Source organism: Bos javanicus, chromosome 2 (assembly GCF_032452875.1).
Source record: "Bos javanicus breed banteng chromosome 2, ARS-OSU_banteng_1.0, whole genome shotgun sequence".
Classification (NCBI taxonomy): Eukaryota; Metazoa; Chordata; class Mammalia; order Artiodactyla; family Bovidae; genus Bos; species Bos javanicus.
The window spans coordinates 18,883,680-18,900,995 of NC_083869.1; positions in this window are offsets into that span (position 1 = coordinate 18,883,680).

Sequence of the window (17,316 nt, forward strand, 5' to 3'; positions counted from 1 at the left end):
CCCAGCACGCCAGGCATCCCTGTCCATCACCAACTCCCGGAGTTCACTCAGACTCACGTCCAGCGAGTCAGTGATGCCATCCAGCCATCTCATCCTCTGTCATCCCCTTTTCCTCCTGCCCCCAATCCCTCACAGCATCAGAGTCTTTTCCAATGAGTCAACTCTTCGCATGAGGTGGCCAAAGTACTGGAGTTTCAGCTTTAGCATCATTCTTTCCAAAGAACACCTAGGACTGATCTCCTTCAGAATGGACTGGTTGGATCTCCTTGCAGTCCAAGGGACTCTCAAGAGTCTTCTCCAACACCACAGTTCAAAACATCAATTCTTCAGCGCTCAGCTTTCTTCACAGTCCAACTCTCACATCCATACATGACTACTGGAAAAACCATAGCCTTGACTAGACGGACCTTTGTTGGCAAAGTAATGTCTCTGCTTTTTAATATGCTATCAAGGTTGGTCATAACTTTCCTTCCAAGGAGTAAGCGTCTTTTAATTTCATGGCTGCAGTCACCATCTGCAGTGATTTTGGAGCCCCCCAAAAATAAAGTCTGACACTGTTTCCACTGTTTCCCCATCTATTTGCCATGAAGTGATAGGGCCAGATGCCATGATCTTCATTTTCTGAATGTTGAGCTTTAAGCCAATTTTTTCACTCTCCTCTTTCACTTTCATCAAGAGGCTCTTTAGTTCCTCTTCACTTTGTGCCATAAGGGTGGTGTCATCTGCATATCTGAGGTTATTGATATTTCTCCCGGCAATCTTGATTCCAGCTTGTGCTTCTTCCAGCCCAGCGTTTCTCATGATGTACTCTGCATACAAGTTAAATAAGCAGGGTGTCAATATACAGCCTTGATGTACTCCTTTTCCTATTTGGAACCAGTCTGTTGTTCCATGTCCAGTTCTAACTGTTGCTTCTTGACCTGCATAGAGGTTTCTCAAGAGGCAGGTCAGGTGGTCTGGTATTCCCATCTCTTTCAGAATTTTCCACAGTTTATTGTGATCCATACAGTCAAAGGCTTTGGCATAGTCAATAAAGCAGAAATAGATGTTTTTGTGGAACTCTCTTGTTCTTTCGATGATCCAGCGGATGTTGGCAATTTGATCTCTGGTTCCTCTGCCTTTTCTAAAACCAGCTTGAACATCTGAAGTTCCTGGTTCACGTATTGCTGAAGCCTGGCTTGGAGAATTTTGAGCATTACTTTACTAGCGTGTGAGATGAGTGCAATTGTGTGGTAGTTTGAGCATTCTTTGGCATTGCCTTTCTTTGGGATTGGAATGAAAACTGAGCTTTTCCAGTCCTGTGGCCACTGCTGAGTTTTCCAAATTTGCTGGCATATTGAGTGCAGCACTTTCACAGCATCATCTTTCAGGATTTGAAATAGCTCAACTGGAATTCCATCACCTCCACTAGCTTTGTTTGTAGTGATGCTTTCTAAGGCCCACTTGACTTCAAATTCCAGGATGTCTGGCTCTAGGTCAGTGATCACACCATCATGATTATCTTGGTTGTGAAGATCTTTTTTGTACAGTTCTGTGTATTCTTGCCACTTCTTCTTAATATCTTCTGCTTCTGTTAGGTCCATACCATTTCTGTCCTTTATCGAGCCGATCTTTGCATGAAATGTTCCCTTGGTATCTCTGATTTTCTTGAAGAGATCTCTAGTCTTTCCTATTTTGTTGTTTTCCTCTATTTCTTTGCATTGATCACTGAGGAAGGCTTTCTTATCTCTTCTTGCTATTCTTTGGAACTCTGCATTCAGATGCTTATCTCTTTCCTTTTCTCCTTTTCTTTTCACTTCTCTTTTTTTCACAGCTATTTGTAAGGCCTTCCCAGACAGCCATTTTGCTTTTTTGAATTTTTTTTCCACGGGGATGGTCTTGATCCCTGTCTCCTGTACAATGTCATGAACCTCAGTCCATAGTTCATCAGGCACTCTATCTATCAGATCTAGGCCCTTAAATTTATTTCTCACTTCCACTGTATAATCATAAGGGATTTGATTGTTGACCATAGGTGATATAAAATAAAACCTAGAGAGAAGGAGAAAAGCATGTTCCATGTTAATAGACATTCATATCCATAACATACATGTTTTCTGCATTTATCTGTCAGCATTACAGTGCCCTTCTAATCCTGAGTAATATAAGGCTAGACTGTAGGAAGGGATAGCAGGGACCCTGAGAGACAGGGAGAAAGAATAACAACTTTCATCCTAAATGTGAAAGACCTCCCACCTCACAGTAAATGGGAGTGAGGCCTGGTGGGGCAGGTCCACAACAGGCCTGTGTAGAAGGGAACAGTGGCTCTGTGTGGTGTGACATGACCCGTGTCATCTCCAGTACTCTGTCACCTGAATGATATGGCCCCACACAAGGAGAAGGTGTTTCCTTGTTGATGGCATGGATAATAGACTGGTTAGGTTCATAATAGTTGAAGATAGGATATCCATTATCTCATTTGTACTTCACAACATGGAAATCTCCCTCTCATTTCCACTCACCATCACCACCCCACCCCCTAACACACATACTCCATAAGGTGAAGTTTACCTTCTACAGTGAGACTTAGATCTGGTGCCAGAACCAAAACTTGGATCTTCTACTCCAGTTCTTAATAACTTTTCACCATATCATAGGGATATGTTAGCTAACATTAACAGATGCCACTACTAAGAAGATATTCCTGTCAGAAGGGGAATATGGTTGAAAAGATGGTGATTTCCAGAAGGTTCTATTAAATCCTTCAAGTGCCTGGGACTACTCAATGCTTCTAGCAAGCGGAAAAGGGTGTACTCCTCCTGGAGCCCAGGGCCCTGTTGAATAGGAGAGTGTGTCCCTGGGGTCCGAGAGAAGGCCTTAGGCAAAGCTGACCTTGTGACTCTCTCCCTGGAGGAGTTCTTTGATGAGGTCAGAGACATCTGTAGGGACTCTCAAGCGTATATTAAGGATGTTGCCAGTGTCAGAGCTGACTTGAGTTTGCAGTGATGTAGAACTGGGTGACATACCCTCTGTTCTGATCTGCATGAGACATAGAGCTCTGTGAGACAGAGCTTGAACTCAATTCATATTCATAATCATAGTTCAGATTTATACAGTCCTGATAAACTTGGTGGTACTGAGAAAAAGCCATGTTGCACAAGAGAATGAAGGTCTCCTGTTTGGAGTTTAAATATTTTTTGACCTAGGAGTAGTAAAAAGATGGTAGTATGAGAAGGGCTGAAATGATAAAAGTCATTTGGTGGAAATGGAGAAGTATTAGGTGGACCTTTTCCATTTCAAAAATTGTCAGCTAGTGATAAGTTGTTGAATGATTTACATCTATGAGTATCCAGGTAAGAGCTGGTAGCAATGTTTCTAATATTAGGGAAAACATTTTGAGGAAAATTTTCAAATAAACACATTAATTAAAATTCTGTATTGTCATAGGATTTATTACTGAATGAATGTATGTCACCTTTGAGAGGCATAAGTCCTTCTTAGGATCAGTTTACATGAAGGAACTTCTGGGCACTGTGTTAATTTGGTACTGTGCCAACTTAGCTAAGTTGGAACTGTTTTTCAGAACTTTATTCCCTGTATGATTGCTGGTTAGGACTGGTCACATGAGAAGTCTGCCTGAGATTTGAAGAGCAGCAGTTAGATGGAAGCCTTCACACTTGAATAGTCAGTGCAGGGTCGCAGGTGCAACTCAGCAGCCTTTGGGTGGTGGGGCAGCAGCCGGGCACTGAGCTCCCCCAGCTCCTACCATAACCCTTTCAGCTTTTCTGAGTCCCGGGCCAGGGGCCAGGGTCCGGGCTGTTTCAAGGGGAAAGACTTAGGTCAGGTCACCCTCATAATCAAGTGTGAAACGGTGAGAAACAAGCAGCACTGGCTCCAGTTTGTCACGGGTGTCTCCTTGGTCGCCATAGTCTGTTCCCAGCTTTTCTTCCCGACTACCTGCCGGGCTGACCTACAGCAGCTTTAGGTCGCTCACCGAGATGCAGAGCCAGTCACCTCCCGTCGTCTTCTTTGGCTCTCTTTTGTGGTCTTAGGAACTTTGATCCTTTAGCAAAGAATAATTACCTTTCCAGTGATCTAATGAGGTCTCCAGTCTTAAAGATTCAGTAGAAGAAGGGTTCACCGTAATAAGAGAACACATCCTTGTTACTGTGAAATCTAAGAGAAAGTATGTATCCTTGCTTTATAGCACCATTAACAGGAACCAGGAGACTTCAGTGACCAGGAAATGTTATGCTGTTTGCATTCCAACACAAAGATATTTGAAAAGTATTGTAGACAGTTGGATGATTACATAAGATGCGCATTTATGACTTTTAGTTTTATGATATATCTTGAGGATTTGGAAGAATAAAGTGTTACTTAATTAGAGTGAAAAAGTGAGATCACTTAACTTGGCAATTATTTGTGTGTCTCAGAAGGAACAGAGAGAACTCATCAGACAGTGGAACATTGTTAGTTCCTGCATTCTTAAAATTTTTTACACTAGAGAGTGAAGTACTTCCTAGATGTAAACTTCTAGTCAGGGGTTCTTATGGGAAACAACATACCATTTATTACTTAAGAAAAGTAATTTTTTGAATTGAACGCTTGTGTCCTACAAGATGTCATATATAATAGAGCATGATTTTGAGAATATTTTATTGGCTTATTCTCTCTCATTATCACTTCTAAAATATTAACATGGGTAGGAATTTAGAATCAGAGTTTCTTCTTTGTATTTTTCACTCAGTGATCATTGTCATCAACTTGTGAGTTTGACATCACAATCCCATGCAGTTCTTCATCTTGAATTCCTCATTTCCCACAAAGTTGGGCATCATTTAACACAGGACAGTATGGTTGTAGGCCAGCTGAGGATAAGGAGCCACTGTCGGGGTGGGGTGTTGTCTGAAGGAACAAGAGCTGACGACAGGCATGAAGAATACAAAAGGAAGGGTGTGGAAAGGGACAAAATCTATAAAATTCCTCATCTATAAAATGGGGGACTTGGGCCAGATCTCTCATTCTCAAATATATTTTATTTACAGAACCATTTGTTTAAATGCAGTCCTCCAAAGAAAACTCAGTATGTAAAATAATAGTACTCTGACTGAGGAAGGGCTGGATACATCCCTCCTCCCCCATATCTTTTTTGCCTACCTCCAGCTGCTTCTGAATAAAGAATATAAATGCTAGAAAATGTTTGAAAACTATTAGCTCTCACAATCTCATTTTACAGTTGAGAAAACTGAAGTTCAGAGACTTCCAAAATCAAACATTCAGTCAGTGTTAGTCTTCAAAGCTGGACACTTTGCCGCACCCCTGAAATGGAAACGACATTGTAAATCAGCTACACTCCGATCAAAATGAAAAACTAGGACTAGAACGTGGGTCCTGATTTCCAAATAACTGATTTTTCAATTTTTTATGTGGGATTCTGGCTAAGTCCATATACTTTCAATTACTGTTATCAAACATACTTCCTCGCATTTAATTTTCCTTAAACTACAACAATGATATGGAATCAAAATCTCTGAAATAAAATCTTTATTAATCCTGCCAAGAGCTTTATTTTTGGTTTATTTTCCTTTTTTGGAATAGAATGTGAAAATCTTATCTATATAAATGCTGTTTGATAGGGAAAATAAGGGGCTTCTCAGGTGGCTTAAGTGGTAAAGAATCCGTCTGCCAATGCAGGAGCTGCAGGAGATGTGGTTTTGATTTCTGGATCAGGAAGATCCCGTGGAGGAGGAAATGGCAACGTACTCCAATATCTTGCCTGGAAAACTCTATGGAAAAGGAGCCTGGTGGGCTACAGTCCATGGGGTTGCAAAGATTCAGACACAACTGAGTAAGCACGCAATGAAAATAAGGGTGATGATCTTAAACCATTCTGTGTCCACAATAAAAATGTAGTCTGCTACAGTGGAAGGCTATTAATAAATGAGCTCACTTAATAAATATTTTTTGTGCATCTTGGCAGCCGATCTCCAAACATGGCTGTCAATAAACTGGCTTGTAGGTGTTCATGCCTTTGTGTAGCTCCTTCAAATGTTGAATCTGGGCTGAACTTGATTCATTTTAATGAACAGAACGTGGTAGAAGTGATGCTATTCCAGTTCTGGTCTTAAGTCTTAAGAAGCCTGGCAGCTTCCACTTTTGTATTTTTGGAAGATCTGAGCCACCATGGGGTTGCACAGAGTCGGACACGACTGAAGCGACGTAGTGGCAGCAGCAGCAAGCCACCATGTAAGAAGTTTGGCCATCCTGCTGGAAAGACCACATGGAGAAACCTTATGATGAATGAGAGGGCCTGGAACTGTAGAGAAAGAGAGAGAAGGAGAGGGATTGATTGATTGAACTGGGGGAATAAGAAAAATCAAGAGAGTCAGCTGTTCCAGAGTCCCACTGAGCCCAGACTTCAGATGTCTCTGTGAAGGGGCCACACAGAGTAAGCCATCTAGTCCAGCCAAGCCCCCAGATGACTGCTGCCAAGACTGTTTTATGTTTACTGTTTTTATGTTTAACACAGTTCTTTTTAACACTGTCCTTTAAAACACAGTCCTTTTTCTTTTATTTATTTTCTAATTGAAGAATAATTGCTTTACAGAATTTTGTTGTTTTCTGTTGCACCTCAACATGAATCAGCCATAGGTATACATATATCCCCTCCCTTTTGAATCTCCCTCCCATCTCCCTCCCCATCCCACCCCTCTAGGTTGATACAGAGCCCCTGTTTGAGTTTCCTGAGCCATGCAGCAAATTCCCCTTGGCTATCTATTTTACATACGGTAATATAAATTTCCATGTTACTCTTTCCAAACATCTCACCTGTCCATAAGTCTATTCTCTATGTCGGTTTCTCCAGTGCTGCCCTGTAAATAATAAAACACAGTCCTTATTTAAAATACAACCATCTCCAAACATCTTTTTGATTTTTGTTCTTTTTGTTGATTGTACTTTGTACTTATCAGGGCTTTCATGGAGTCTTATTCTTTTTCTGAGTCCTTTCTTTGCCTCAAGACTATCTTATTTGACCTGTGTAGCAGAGTATTTTCAAATTTCATTTGAAATTGAGGTGAGAAACAGTTGTAGCTCTCAGGATCGCAACTGTAGGATTTCTGAGTCCTCTATTTTCCCTTGCATCCTGCTTGCAGATAGGCCTGTTCTTTTCATGAGCTCGCCTCTTTTGTAGAATCTTGTTAAATACAGCTGCTGCTGCTGCTGCTGCTAAGTTGCTTCAGTCATGTCTGACTCTATGCGACTCCATAGATGGCAGCCCGCCAGGCTCCCCATCCCTGGGATTCTCCAGGCAAGAACACTGGAGTGGGTTGCCATTTCCTTCTCCAATGTATGAAAGTGAAAAGTGAAAGTGAAGGTGCTCAGTTGTGTCCGACTCTTCGCGACCCCATGGACTGAAGCCTACCAGGCCCCTCCATCCATGGAATTTTCCCAGGCAAGAGTACTGGAGTGGGGTGCCATTGCCTTCTCTGTAAATACAGCTAGGAGTGACCAAAGTACACTATTACCATTTTGTTTTACATTCTCTTCACCCAAAGCCATAAATTTATTAGGTTCATTACCTGTTGTTTACATTATTGCAGGTGAAAATTTCACCAAATTATTGATACTTGCATAACATAAGTCACCATTTTTCTAGCTCTAAATAATAGTTTCCATGCCACCTGATATCTGGTGCAGAAGGTAGAGCCACAGAGCAGCACCCTACTTCTAGGTACCAATTTCTGTATTAGTCAACTTTGCTCCAGTAACAAAATCTTAGGGGCTTGCAACAATAAAACATTTATTTTCTCTACATCTTTGCCAATACTTTTTGTTTCTTGTCTTTTGATAATAGTCATTTTATCATATATGAGGTAATAGTCTCATTATGGTTTTGATTTGCAGTGCCCTTATGATTAGTGGTGATGAGCACCTTTTCATGTATCTGTTGGCCATCTCTATGTCTTCTTGGGAAAATGTCTATTCAGTTCCTTTGCCTCTTTTTAAATTGGGTGGTTCCCCGCCCCCACCCCTGTTGAGTTGCATGAGTTCATCATATATTGTGGATATTAACCCCTTCTCAAGTAGATGATTTGGAGATTTTTCTTATATTCTGTACACTGCCTTTCATTTTGTTGATGATCTCCTTGGCTGGCAACTTTGCTGCATTCTTATTTCTGGTTTCTGTACTTGTTTGCATTTGCTTGCTCCCATTTCAGGCTTGCTCAGTTCTGCATTCTGGCTTGTGAAACCATCAGCTTTGCTCTGTCTTGGCTCTCCTACTACTTCTCCAATTCTGATAAGTGAGAGAAAAAAAAAAAAAAAACAACGCCTTTGAAAATTCCAATTTTAGATTAACTCTATACTCATTATCAAATTATTGAGCAACTTTACTTGAAGCATGAAAAATTTGTTAACTTTGGTAGCTAGGACTAGACGATTCTATTCCACATTATATCTGAGAACATTAGTGAACCACTCAAGAAGATAATTTATCATTAAAAGTTAAATTCTGATTTGGAAGAGACAATCACTTCTCTTATAATTCTGGATAGAATAAACATGGTCTTTCTTCTTAGAGTATTAATTTTGCTTAAAGATAAAAGCCTTTTTTGAAGTTTTGTTCTTTTGAAAGGTTTTATTTTTTCTGATTTGGAAGGATATCTTTGATACACTGTTGAGTAAAGAAAGCAAACTTCTGATTAATGTCATAGAATTGTTCAATTTTATATACAATTTTTTTTTCTGTGCACATACAAAAGTATGTATATGTAAAGGTATCTATACAGCTACTTGATACACGCTATATGATAAATGTGTTTCTAGGGAACAGGGATGGAAGGCTTTTACTTTTCTTTTATATAATTTTGTTATATTTAAGTTTTTACAAGTATATATTTTTCTAATAAAAAAGAACAAAAGGCACTAAAATTCTGTTACATATATAAAAGTGAAATCTATAAATTCTTTTTGTGTTCAGCAAATTTAAGTTTATAAAAATTTAGAAAGAAGAACATTTCCATGCATATGAGTTATTGGGAAGCTTACTGTGTGTTTTGGGAACTGGTGTTAGCCATACCGCCTCTCAGAAGGCATGGTGGCTACTGTGGCAGAGAGTAGTAATGCAGCTACTTCCTGAGAGGGCTGATTGTGCTGATCTGCAAGACTCCCCTGAACATGTGGGAAACCAGCACAGCCAGTTCTTTTGAAAAGCAAGTGTGTCATCTTTCTAAGCAGTATTTTTTGTTTGTTGTTTTTTGGCTCCTTGAATTGGTTCAATTTCCTGCCACAATTGTGCTCCTTCACATGTTTAGTTCTGTTAAATTCTCTCTCTCTCTCTACAGTGATTTTTTTTTTCAGTTACTCCCAACTAGCAGAAATTATGGTTTTAAAAATAATTATTAACGTCAGCATTTATGTTCTTTAAAAATAGTGTGTTCAAAAATTATATTTCTTAAGGAGTATGGATTGGTGGTTCAAATAATGATAACAACAACAATAGTAGAATAGCTAACATTTACTGAGAGCCTACTAAGTGTCAAATACTGTTCTAGGTGCTGTACATGTATGAACTCATTTCATCCTCTAGACAATTCTGTTAGGGAAATGATTCACATTTTATAGATATGGAACCTGAGGCACAGAGAAATAAATTGCCCTGTCATAGCTTGAAACTAAGGAAAATATGCAAAATAGAAATTCTGACCAAGCTAAAATCATAAAGGGCACTGACAGAGATGGTCTTGTGCTCCCCACAGTGGCCTTCACTGGGACCATGAAGGTGACAGGTAGCACCACTCCCACTTCACCAGGGAATCTGCTCAACGAGAAGAACCAGCCTACCAAGCACAGAGTTAAGACATGAGTTTGCAATTTCAGAAAAAAAGGACCAGGTTAGAAGCAATACAATGCAATTACTATCACAAGCAAACAAACTAACAGAAACAGATGTAAATTCCCTCCAAGGTCATTGTCAGAGTGTCCTTGGAGGGTCATTTAATAGGGAAAATTGGAGAAGCCCATTGGAGAAGCCAATGAGCAGATGGATGAAAGAGTGCAAAAAAAAAGCAGCCAGGGTGAAAATGACACATTTTACTTTGCTCCAAAGAGTATTTGGATGAAAGACTGAAATTAACCTCATTCTTTATTTTATTATTATATTGTGGCATGAATTTAGTAATTTGGCCAATTTTTTGTTTTTTCTTTAATATATCTATTATGTTGATATCTGGTAAGACATTTAAATTGGCTTATTTCTTGGTGGTAAAATAACTGGTAAAGAAATTTCCTACACATACAAGAGTTTCATTAAGATGCAGGTTTTATGCTGGAAAAAAAAATATACACAAGTGAGAAAATCTTTCAGAGACTAAATTTCAGGGGAAATATCCAGCATCAGGTTCTATCTTGGATTAACTGTTTCCATGATGGCAAAAGACTGGGCTTCCCAGGTGGGGCTAGTGGTAAAGAACCCGCCTGCAAATGCAGGAGATATGGGTTTGATCTCTGGATGGGGAAGATCCCCTGAGGAAGGCATGGCAACCCACTCCAGTAGTCTTGCCTGGAGAATCCCATGGACAGAGGAGCCCAAGCAGGGTTGCAAAGAGTTGGACAGAACTGGAGACTTAGCATGCATGCACACACCAGGCTACACTCATTAGCTGTTCTTAAAGCATATAACAGTGATGTAATTCATTTCTGGAATTATAACTAATTATGTTAGCTGCTATCTCACATTATATTAAGAAGATTAATTTGGCAGGAGATTCATAGTTTCTCAAAGTTCAAATTGTCTTTAATCTTCATGTATTTATTTTGGGGATTTGTAAATTGTTAGATTTGTAATTTGTTAGAATTTGTAAATTCTAACATTAAAACATTTATGTTTTATGGATAATATATGGTATATTTTCAAAAAAGTTTATTTGAAACTTATAGCTTGGCCTTGCCCTAATTTATCATAATCACTTGAAAAATAAAAAATAATTAAGAGTTGACATGTTTGCTTTTTTGTGTTAGTTGCTGTTACAGGTACTCTGGGGAGTAATATTTCATCTTTGAATCAAACCATAAATAACAGTATGAGACAAATGGAGACTGTCTTTTAAATGATAAGGCATCCTTATTCTGTTCTTATAGTGTTCTTCCTGTAAGACATGTAAAGCAATAACTGGAATGATTGATTGCTTTTGATTTAGTGAATGAAGGCATGGCAATTAAGAAAAAAGGCATCAGGGGAATTCCCTGGCCATCCAGTGGTTAGGAGTCCATGCTTCTGCAGGGAGCATGGGTTCTGTCCCTGGTCAGGAACAAAGATCCAAAAAGCTGCCCTGAGAGGTCAAAAAAAAAAAAAAAAAAGAGAGAGAGAGAGAGAGGAAAGTCATCACTATTTAATATTTATTTCTATCCTTCTTATGTTAATTCCCTATTATTGTTAATTCCCATCTATTGTTGAATTTTCCTTCAATTTTTACCTCCTTTGTTCTGGTATTGGTAGGCCTATACTTTCAATATTAATACTAATTATGAATTATTATTAAATATAAACCATACCATATGACACTTAAGAATACTTCTGATCTCTATTATAGATCTCTTTGTCTCTCCTACTCCATCAGTAGTATCTAGTATTGTCAATTGTGCTTCCCTGGCGGCTCAGCTGGTAAAGAATCTGCCTGCAATGCAGCAGACCTGGGTTCGATCCCTGAGTTGGGAAGATCCTCTGGAGAAGGGAATGGCTACCCACTCCAGTATTCTGGGTCACAAAGAGGCAGACATGACTGAGTGACTTTCAGTATGTAAATATCTTATCTCCCTAGCTAGATTATAGGTAATGTTCTTTGAAGAAAGGGATGATCCTTTGACTGTTTTATATTCTCAGTGTTTTAACTAAACATTTGATTGCTTAAGATATTTTTAGCAAAATTACCTTTGTAAAGATTCAAGGAATTTTAAGAATATTGAATTTGTCAATTATCTGCTGTCTGAATCTCCAAATGCAGAGGAAATACTTTGAGACAGTCAAAAGCCAGTCAATTTATTTTATCAACAAATCATTCTTCAGCAAGATATTTTGATTATTTCTTATTTTTATTCTGAGATAAAATACTCAATTGATATTAAGGAGATGAGGAGAAAACAGAATATATAAAATATTTATGGCATGATATGGAATATTTTTCTGTTATTTTCTGCATATTTTTCTGTTATTCTCACAGGTCATTATTGTTCACCTAGGTATCTTTTAAGTTTTTAAAAATTTATCTTCTAGGTACTTATTACTCTTTAATACCGTTATGAATGCAGGTGGACTTTTTGCTTAGAGTGTTTTCAGTTTCTAAATTGACAAAAAAAGAGAAGTGAAAGAATAATAAAATGTGCTTTGATGTAAAACCTTTTAAAATGGAGAATTAAATGCATCACGTTGGGTTAAATAGAGACCAACTATTGAATGATTTATAGCAGATAGATGACCAGAATGTACGAAAGCAGGAGGACAGGCCACACAGGAAGATGGAACACTGCTTCTCACTGTGGAGACAGGTAAAACCTCATTTAGGATGTGACATTTCAAATATAGGTCTTCACAGAACAGAGAAGTTAAAGGGCAAGACAGGGGAGAAGGACTTTTCGGGAAGAAGACAAGAAGACAGAAGGCATCTGCTTGGAGACTACGTGGTAGGGAGTAGTAGAAGATGAAACATAGAGATACAGTGATGGAATGTCTTATATTTATCTCCCAGGGCTGTCACAATAAATTACCCCAAACTTGGTGGCTTAAAACTATAGAAACTATTCTCTGACAGTGCTGAAAGCCAGAACTCCAAAATCAAGGTGTGGGAAAGTGTTGGTTTGTATTTTTGGAGGCTCTGAGGGAGAATCCACCCCTCACCTCTCTCCTAGCTTGTGGTGGCTGTCAGCAGTCCTTGATGTTCCTTGGCCTAGAGAAGTATCATTCCAATCTCTACTCTGTCTTCACAACATCTTCTCTCTAATATCTCTATCTTTTCTTCTCTATAAGTAAAAGTGTCACTGGATTTAGGCCTAAGTCCAGGATGCTATTATCTTGAGATCCTTAATTATATCTGCAAAGACCCTCTTTTCAAATAAGGTCACATTCACAGGTTCTGAGATGACATATCTTTTGGAAGGTTGTCATTCAATCCCCTACATAGCTTTGACAAGGACTTAGCTTTGACAAGGACTTAAGTCTATATATCCTTCCCAGGTGGTACTAGTGGTAAAGAACATGTCTGCCAGTGCAGGAGATGTACAAGATGTGGGTTTGATACCTGGGTTGGAAAGATCCCCTGGAGGAGGGTATGGCAACCCACTCCAGTATTCTTGCCTGGAGAATCTCGTGGACAGAGGAACATGGCAGGCTACAGCCCATGGGGTCTCAAAGAGTCAGACATTACTGAAGTGACCAGCATATATGAATGCAGAAGTCTATAAATAAAAGAGTTTATAATCAAGGCTGTGCCATTATACTTGTTATAAGACAGTACTGTTCAGCAGAGAATTAGGCAGTTAATGAAGGCTTGAATTAAGGCAAGTAGGTTAGGAGAAGAGAATCTGGTTTCAAAGAGAAATTTCTCAAGTAAAATATATGGAATTGAGTGATTTAAGGTGGGGAGGAGTGAAAGTGATGTTGGGAATGATAAATTTGAAGTGCCTGTAAGACATTTAGGAGCAAATGTCTTGTAGCAATTGGCAATGTGGGTAGGAGATTCTGGGGAGAGCTGGTGTGGTTGACTGGTGGCTCCCAGTGCACTGTCCCAATAAAGATTCACATTCTTGTCCCTCCTCTGCAGTTAGCTTGGCTATATGGTTGGCTTTGGCCAATGGGACATTAATACTTAGTAAGTATTAATACAAAACTTAATACAAATGTAATACTTAATACAAAACTTAATAAGCTCTTGCACACTGGGCTTACCCTCTGGAAATACTCTTCCTTGGAAGCCAGTGGCTACACAGTAAGGGAGGACAAGCTGTCCTTGAGAGACAAGCCATGGAAGGAAGCTCTTGGAGGAAAACTGAGTAGCCCCAGCACTGAGGTCTTGGATGTGCATAAGAGGCCTTTTCCTGTGAAGCCCAGCTGCCAGCTAAATGCAGCCACAGGATTGACTCCTGCTGATTCCAAGTGGAACAGAAGAACCACTGGTTAACCCACACAACTGTGATAAGTAAACAAACAAACAAATCCTTCGTATTAAGCAACTGAGTTTTGAGGTGGTTTGTTGTACATGTGTTATGGACTAAATGTTTGTGTCCCTGCAAAATTCATCACCTCCAATGTGATGGCACTAGAAGAGAGGCCTTTGGGAGGTAATTAAGGTTAAGTGAGGTCTTAGGAGTGAGGCCCTGGTTTGAAGTGATTAGTGCTTTAATCAGAAGGGACAGCAGAGAGCATGCTCTCTCTGCCATGTGAGGACACAGAGAGAAGGTGGCCATTCGCAAGCCAAGAAGTAAGCTCTCACTAAAATACAACCATGCTAGTATCCTGTTCTCAGACGTTCAGCCTCCAGAACTGTGAGAAAGTAAATTTCTGTTGCTTAAGACACTTAGTGCATGATATCTTGTTATGAGAGCCCAGCTAAGTAAGATAGCATCTGCTGATAGAAAACGGAATCATCTTGTAACATGACATATGGACTGGGGACTGTGAAAACAAGAGGTGGTAACTACAGTTGTGGGAATGGACCTTAAATGAGTAATTGCAGCCATTAAGGAAGGCCACAGGAAGTGTAAAAACTAGTGAAATAAACTGAGAAATGATGGTTAGTCACTATTTTGAGAGAATGTAATTCAACTCCATTCGAATAATACAGAATTGGGAAATGGTGCTGTTGAGAGAAAGTTTCATGAACAGAGGACAATCACAAAACTAGTATGAAGGTTAAAATGGGCCATTATATCTGACAGTTGGGAGGCCACTGAATGACACTGGTAAATAAACACAGAATCTTAGCACTGCAGATGGTCTTACAGCAGCACTCTCCAATAGAACTTTCTTAAGGTACACACAATCCAACATGGTAGCCACTAGCCACATATGGCCATTGGGCACTTGAAATGTGAGTAGTTTCCTAAAGAACGGACTTTATAATTTTATTTAATTTTAATTAATTAACATTTAAATTTAGCTAGCCACATGTGTCTGGTGGACACTATATGGGATAGCATAGTGTTGTTGCTGCTGCTGCTAAGTTGCTTCAGTAGTGTCTGACTCTGTGCAACCCCATAAACCGCAGCCCACCAGGCTCCCCTGTCCCTGGGATTCTCCAGGCAAGAACACTGGAGTGGGTTGCCATTTCCTTCTCCAATGCATGAAAGTGAAAAGTGAAAGTCAAGTCGCTCAGTCATGTCCGACCCTCAGCGACCCCATGGACTGCAGCCTTCCAGGCTCCTCTGTCCATGGGATTTTCCAGGCAGGAGTACTGGAGTAGGGTGCCATTGCCTTGCACTAAATCTAAGGAAACTGAGGTCCTTGTAGGTTAAATATGAGAGTGATATTTTGTTCAAAGATAAGTTTTGGAGAAATAGCTGAAAATGTTAATAGTGAAGGGAGAGGGAAGAAACAATTGAAATGGAGTAAGAAAGAAAATTTAACATGAAAATATTTTAAACAGTAAGTGTACCATTGTAATTTACTGTCTCTGATTATTGCTAAGAGTATAAGAGCTACTGAGGGCAACCTGTTAATTTGATTAGTAATACTGTGAATTAGGTCAATTATACTTTGTAAACGCAGCTATATTTGTCCAGTGAAAGTGAAAGTCGCTCGGTCATGTCCAACTCTTTGCAACCCCATGGACTTAGTCTCCAGGCCAGAATGCTGGAGTAGGTAGCCTTCCCTTCTCCAGGGGATCTTCCCAACCCAGGGATTGGACCCAGATCTCCCACATTGCAGGCAGATTCTTTACCAGCTGAGCCACAAGGGAAACCCAAGAATATTGGAATGGGTAGGCTATCCGTTCTCCAGTGGATCTTCCCAACCCAGGAATTGAACTGGGGTCTCCTGCATCACAGGTGGATTCTTTACCAACTGAGCTATAAGGGAAGCCATACTTGTCTAGGTGGTGTATAAATAAATCCCAGGTGGTGCTAGTGGTAAAGAACCCATCTGACAATGCAGGAGATATAAAGGACATGGGTTTGATCCTTGTGTAGGGAAGATTCCCTGGAGGAGGAAATAGCAACCCACTCCAATATTCTTGCCTGGGAAATCCTATGGACAGAGGAGCTGGCAGGCTACCGTCCATAGGATCACAAAGAGTTGGACATGACGGACATGACTAAAGTGATTTGGCCCGCTAGTGTGTAAATACATGCTTCAGAATTTACATGCACAACTTCTTCTTCAGTAAAAGAAACAGACTTCATTCCCAGATGCCTAGCTGGACAGTGCTAATCTAATTTACCCTGCCTGGTGGACATAAACCCACACTGTTACTTTATATACTTAGCATTCTCTTGTGAGTTACTGTGGGTTATCAAGTTTCATGGATTAAGGTGAAATCACTACGGGGAGAGAGAGTGACAATTTAAATAGGCACATGTAGAGATTCTACACAAATAGAATAGGGAGAAGGCACTTGCAAAATTTAAAACCAGGTAAGGTTCCTGTAATGGTTAATTTTATGTGACAACTTGAGTGTGCCATTGGGTACCCAGATTAAACATTGTTTCTGGGTGTGCCTAGGAGAGTATTTCTGGTTGAGACTAACATTTGAACTGGTTGACTCAGCAACGTAGCTCTTCCCAATGTGGGTGGGCACTGTCCATTCCACTGAAGGCCTGAATAGAACAAAAGGTGGAGGAAGAATCAATTCACTCTTTTCCTTCTGCCTCACTGCTTGAGCTGGGACATTTAATCTCATCTTCTCCTGCCCTCTGACTAGGATTTACATCATTTTCTCCTCTTGTTCTCAGGCCTTCAAACTCAGACTGAATCACCCTGCTGGCTTTCCTGGATTTCTACTTTGCAGTCAGCGGACTGTGGGACTTCTCAGCCTCCATAACCATGTGAGCCAATTCCCCCTAATACATCAATCTTTACCTCTATCTCTGTCTGTATCAACATCTCTGTCTCTCTTTTCTCTCTCTGTATAGGCTTCCCAGGTGGCTCAGTGGTCCAAGACTCTGCCTGCCAAGCAGGAGACTTAGTTTTTATCCCTGGGTCAGGAAGATACTCTGGAATAGGAAATGGCAACCTACTCCAGTGTTCTTGATTGGAAGATCCCATGGACAGAGGAGTCTGATGGGCTACAGTCCACGGGGTCGCGAAAGAGTTGGACATGACTTAGTGACTAAAACCAAACCGAACGG